The 6,623-nt window shown below is 39.5% G+C and overlaps 1 long non-coding RNA gene across 1 annotated transcript; it reads right to left on the reverse strand.

The window, feature by feature from the left end:
- Positions 3,069-5,031, reverse strand: LOC110434490. Its single transcript, XR_002451994.1, has 2 exons — positions 4,425-5,031; positions 3,069-4,268 (listed from the first exon to the last, which is right to left on the reverse strand). It is a non-coding gene; the product is annotated as an uncharacterized LOC110434490 (long non-coding RNA).

The raw sequence follows: 6,623 nt of genomic DNA on the forward strand, positions 1-6,623 counted from the left end.
GAAAAAGAAAAAAAAAAGCTAAGCATTTTACACATATCAATCCATGAGAGACATAACTTCTTAAACATAGAAAATGACATAGCAGCTAAGAGTTGATGTCTATCTTTGCTGCGAGAAATGTGGTGGATTACGTGGCATGATGACGTGGATAAACAAAATACTTATGTGTCTTGTCGATATGGATATTACAATTGTATGACTAGTGGATTTTAGTTGTGAGTGATAGTGTATTACTTTGTTAGACAGTTTGTATATTGAAAAGAAATATAGTGACTTGCTGACATGGACACTATAATTGCATGAGCTAGAGGATTTTTAGTTATGTGTGACAGTTGGTTATTTAGTTGGATAGCTTGTATGTTGAGAAAAATAGATAGTGAGGTTTAGTTTTATAAGAATACTAAGAGAATACCCCGCGCGTTGCTGCGGGGATTCCAAATAATTTAAAAAGAAATTAGACTATTTATATTTATAGTTATATGGATGAAACTATCTTAAATTAATTTTGGTGAATGGTTTGGCTGACCAACTAAATGCATGTTAGTGGATGAAGAGATAACTATCATAATTATATATGCTAGTTGGCTATAACTGCAAGTTCTAGTGGATTGTTGATGTGGATTGCTTGCATGTTGAGAGAATTCTCTAGTGGGGTTTAGCTTTATAAAAGTATAAGATAAGATAAGATATAAGATTTTGAGAAACAATAGGAAGATTTCGTTTCTTAACGATAAAGGTGAATTGGTTTTTCTAGCTTTTTGGGTGTACCAAATGAAGCCTATAAACTTCGGTCTCAGGATCACATTGGCACAATGAATGACAGAAACTTTTAGTATGCTATATTTGACTTTTTATTAGTTAACTAGTAAATATGCCCGTACGTTGCAACCAGTGGCGGACCCAGGATTTGGTTAGGACTAGGGCCAAATTCTAGTACCGAAAAGTCAAAAACTACACCGTCGTCTATATAATCTATGTATAAAAATTGTTATTACAAAGAAAATTTTTTAGATAAGAAGTTCTCCAACTACATATTGTCATACAACTTTTAAGAATACAACATTGAACTACAAAAATAAATACTTAGCAATAACAAGAATATAACATTGAACTACAAAAATAAAAACATAGCAATGATATGCTACATTTGCATTTTTCATGTCCTTTTCAGTAACGCCTAAATCTAGACACAAGATGTGAGAGTTAATTAAAAAAGACAAACAAAAAAGTAAGCTTACTTAATGACAATGTATTTGTAGCCTAAATGTATCTTGTAGCGTCAGAGAGGATCGTAACATTGTTCATTCGTTTCCAAGATTCATGGTGGAGTTTTCTTTTGTTAAGATCAGAACAGATGTAGTAGAAGAATTATAGAGGATTCAATTACTTTATAAATTGGATCAGGGCTTTCTTGAGGCCGTGACAGAACTTGATGAAGCGTTGGTTGGTCTTCTCCAGTCCCTTCCTCTCAGTGATGATGTTGTCTCGCCTACTCGCCCGACTATGGTGCGGTGAAGCACTGGCGGGCAACGAGCACCAGTTACGAGCGGCGGCGCGAGCAAGCAAAGCATCCAAACGAGAGGGCGAGACAACAAGAGAATAGGCGTCGATTCCTAATCTTTTTGGGCTGGTTGGCATTAAAGCTATTGGGCTAAGGCCTTGTTTAGTTGGAGAATTTTTTGGTTTTGGCTACTGTAGCACTTTCGTTTGTATTTGATAATTATTATCCAATTTTATAGACTAATTAGGCTCAAGATTTATCCTGCAAATTATAGGCAAACAATGTAATTAGTTATTTTTTATATCTATATTTAATGCTTCATATGTCTGAAGATTCGATATGACAAGAAATCTTAAATCTTTTTGAAAATTAAACAAAGCCTAAACTCTGATAAATTAATAAAACAATGGTCCAGAAATTAAAGAGTTGTATCTAGAATACCTAGTCTACGACTAGGGCCAAGGCCCTAGTGGCCCTAGGCCTGAGTCCGCCAATGGTTGCAACGGGAGGTGAAAAAACTATAAAAGTTAATGGAAAATATGTTACATCGTGGATATCGCAAGTTCTGCGATTTCTTGCAAAGACCAATACAAATATGTATTCTAATGTTGATTTAAAACTATACAGCCTTGTTTTTCAGATCCAAACTAAAACATTCTGCAGGTGAGTTCCATATCTCAATGACTCAATGTCAAGCCATTTTTCAGCACCCATGCTGACATGCTCGCTGCCTTCATACTTGCACAAGTAAAGGAGCGTCTGATCGGGGGAAGAATAGCTTAAGGTCTTGTTTAGTTCACCCCAAAAATAAAAAATTTCAAGATTCACCGTCACATCGAATCTTGCGGCACATGCATGGAACATTAAATGTAGAAGAAAATAAAAACTAATTACACAGTTTTCTCGTAAATCACGAAACGAATCTTTTAAGCTTAGTTACTCTATGATTGGATAATGTTTGTCAAATAAAAACAAAAATGCTACAGTGTCGGTTTCCCAGGGATTTTTGGAACTAAACAAGGCCTAAACCTATTATTTCCAAAGGATGCAAGTCAACCTGGTGTATTTTGACCCATATAATGGATATCCAAATTTAGCAACTCCTCGGTAGACTCCTATATGCTAAAATCTTCAAAAAATTCTTTAAGAATAACTCTTGTCGGTGTAAAAACAACAAAAAAAACATAATACTACTTAGTGGAACGTCATAAAAAGTGAAGAGGAAGAAATAGCAACATAAAGAAGCATATCTTGCTTGATCCACTTTTGTCCTTGTCGGCTCTTGTAGGATAGCACCAATAATTTTCCAACGAGAGCTCTCTGGAACTATATAATGCCTCTGCAGCTAGTTTCTACTAATTTCCAAGACAATCTGCCCTGTCCCTGAAACAATTCATTCGAGCTGTCCATACTGAATCACATATATTTGGAAAAGCGAACATAATATCAACTATAGGAAAGGCAATGCATATTATGGAGAGAAAAACCAATGCCAAATCAACTTTGACAGGCATCGATGTGTGGAAACATACTAACAACAAAATTAACAGTTTAATAAAAGGTATGGTGAGAAAAAAAATCACATACTAAGGCGCAATTATATTAGGAAATTGGGAAGGCATAGCCATAGATTTCTACAGCTCTCAATGCTTGCATCGAGAACGAGAACTGAGCACATTGCACATAATAATTTAAGTCCTCAAAATCCTGATAATAAGCTACTACATCAGCACAATTGCTGCTAGGCGAAAGGATTAAAAAGTTTCAAACACAAAACTTAAGTACGGAGCAACCTTCAGCTTCAAGTGCAAACTTATTTAGCATCGTCACATGGTGGAATATGAAGAAGCTCTTGTGGAGTTGAGCATGGATCCCATTCATAGCACCCCTTGGGAGCATTACGAGCTTCTTCTCCAGTGAGGACATGGAATGGCACTTAGTGTGAAAACCACATCATCTCTTCCCTTGTTATCCTCCAGCTTCTCGTTGTGTTGTTAAGTGCCTTAAACACTGACACAAAAACCAAGCACTTTCACAATAGGCACCACAGAAATGCCTCTGGCAGGGTTGTAGCTATCAGGAATCTTGACCAGTTCATACATGTAAATCATATTATCATGTGTAAATTGATCCCAGTGAGGGGACCAATTCTGGTAGAGCCCAAATATCACCTTTCTTAGTAAAATTCTGTTGATGCCTCCTAGACCTTTGTCACACTTGACCTTATGTGAGAAGATATTTACTTGGTCAGTATGCTCGGAGACATCAAACTTTAACTCACCATAGGTCTTGGATTATCCACATGAGATCCAACTGGAGGCTCTGGATTTGGAGTTGTTTGCTTTGAGGTGGACCAGTATAACTTGAAAAGGGCGAGTGGAAATGACTTTTCTGATCAAAGCATAGTAGCGAGGCATATCATTTTCATCATACATGGCCCATACTTGATCATTTTGAAACAAACTTTCAGAATGATCACCGAAACTGGAGAACTCTGCATGCATTAGAGTCAGGCATTTTGTCAGAGCCTTCATCAGGAGACGACTATTGGTTCAAACAGCCCTATTTGGCAGGCATATGGTGCTCTATTGCTGGATTAGCACCAGTATACTTCATCTTCCAGTTCCTTCTTGTGTTGCTTGTAGTTTCTCGTCATGTATACCATGTCTACTTCAGGTACCATCCATTGCCATGACTTCAGCTTTTCTTTGCTTACTGCTCTTCTCCCTCTCCTTATCAACCCTTTTGCTAACCAACTCCAGGACATCTGGAATTTATGAACTTGTTCAGCTCGGCAAGATCAGGATTAGAAGCCTCCGAAAACATGATATCCCAATGGCACCTTTTTCAATTGAGCTCTCAAATATATAAATAGGAAAAAATGAAGGAGTTTGTGTCGAACTTGGAGTTCATATCAACTTACATTTTTTTTCCGATCTGAGCTCATTCAATTGGATTCGATTCCAACTCGCTACGTCTGTCTTGCTGGACACCTCTGTGGCAGGAATCTACTGCCGTGCCCGGCTGCCTCCGCCGCCGGCTTCTCGACAGGCTATAGCCCTGTTCGCGCAGAGCCTCAGCAAGCCTAGCACGCCAGCCGCTGTATTTTCCGCCTCCGTTCTTCCTCGCCTGTAGCTCCTTGTCCTTGCGCCTCCGTTAGTGCCCATGATGAGAGTAGCGACAGCCTCGTCCCTGCACGCGGAAGGAAGGAGCAGCGGCGCTGCGTGTGGAAGAACGACAACATGGGCACGGGAGGAGACGATGCAGACTGCTCACCGGTGCTGCAGGCAAGACAAGAGGAGCGGCGCTTCGTGCGGGACGACGTCGCTGGACCATCGCGGCGGCGGAGCAAGGAGAGGAACATTTTTTTAACCGAGCGACTTGAGGTTAATCCCGTGCAGCACTATATGCGAGCGAGTGGACCAGATGGAAGGGAGTGGGCTGGGACAGTTGGGCCGATTGGAATGGGCCAGACGAAAATATGGTCCAGACGAAAAAAGTGGCTGAAATTTTGCCTCTTTATTATTAGGTATATAGATATATGTTAGTTAGCGCTAAAAACATCGTTTATGAATTACACAATATAAACTTAATGTTGGCTTACGCACATCTACCGCAGGACGTGTCAATGGATATGTCACTTGCCACTAAAAAAAATGTAGTTAGAAATAGAAATAAATCTAGTAAACTGTGTGCATGTGTGAGGTGAAAGACCTGAACCCAGCTGAGCCGATTGCACCATAAGAAATCTAACTAGCTAAGTTAAATCTAAGAAATCTGAATTATCTTCACTCGTGTTTTCTTCTTTCTAAGGCTCCAAGCTATAAGTCGTTTTGGCCTTTTAAGGTACACAACTTTTGCTGTGTATCTAGATAGGTACGATGCATGTACTATAGTAAGGCCTTGTTTAGTTTCCAAATTTTTTTAAGATTTCTCGTCACATCGAATCTTGCGGCATATGCATGAAGCAGTAAATATAGACGAAAACAAAAACTAATTACACAGTTTGTCTGTAAATCGCGAGACGAATCTTTTGACTCTAGTTGGTCTATGATTGGATAATATTTGCCATAAACAAACGAACGTGCTACACAAAATATTTCACAAACTGAACCAAGCCTAAATTCCAAAAAGTCCTTTCACATGGGGAAAAATTAAAATTAGGGTTAGTTTGGCAGGCTCCCGTTGCTCTTGTGGTGCAGATTTTTCTTGGTGGAGCTTAAACCGTTTTGGAGATCTGCTTAGCAAAAATGGCTCTAATGACAAGGTTTGAAATAATTTATGTTAAATTTGTAGTTTTCTAAAAGTACTTGGCATCCTAGATTTTTTGCCAAAACCATAAAAAACAGTCTCCAACAAGTTGACAAAACTACTTGACAATTTTGTGAGCTTGGCAAAATTCCCCCTTCACTTGGCAAATATGCCAAGTCCTCCATCGCTTGGCATCACGTGTATCCCAATTTGCCAACTAGTTCTGCCAACTTGTTGGAGACTCAATTTTGTGATTTTAGCAAAAATCCTAGGATACCAAGTTCTTTTGCCAAACCCAAATAGTGACATTTGGTTTTTAAGACTAGGCAGAACTATAAATTTGCTAAGTGAGCTTTAACAAATAAACTGTTGGAGAAGATCTTTTTTTCACTTGGCATTTGTTTTTGAGAATTGGTAAAATTATAAATTTGTCAAGTGAGTTTTAACAAAACGGTTAGAGTTGGAAGTCAAGAAAAGCTACATTTTAAGATCCGAAACTGAAGACGTTTCAAAACGGCCAAGTAGTCAAAAACATTCAATACAAATTTAAATTTAAGTATTATGTTTAGAATTTTGTGTACCGTTTAACTGATTCTGAACTTTTTCGGGACAAAAGAAAACTGATTCTGAACTTTTTCGGAGAAAAAAAAAACTGATCATGAAACGACTCACGCGGCTGACGCGTGCGGCGCGCCACGCGTCGGCCGCGCAGGTGCGGATTCCCAATCCAACGCGCGCGGCGCCGGCGCGGGGACTCGGCTCCCGCCTCTGGGCCCTGGCGCTCGCAATCCCAACCGCGCGGGCGCGGGCGCGGCGTCCCCTGCCCTGAATTCTGAATGCGAGCGCGCGCAGCGCTGGGGCGGGTGGGGTG

This window comes from Sorghum bicolor, chromosome 4, assembly GCF_000003195.3.
Source record: "Sorghum bicolor cultivar BTx623 chromosome 4, Sorghum_bicolor_NCBIv3, whole genome shotgun sequence".
NCBI classification, from domain to species: domain Eukaryota; kingdom Viridiplantae; phylum Streptophyta; class Magnoliopsida; order Poales; family Poaceae; genus Sorghum; species Sorghum bicolor.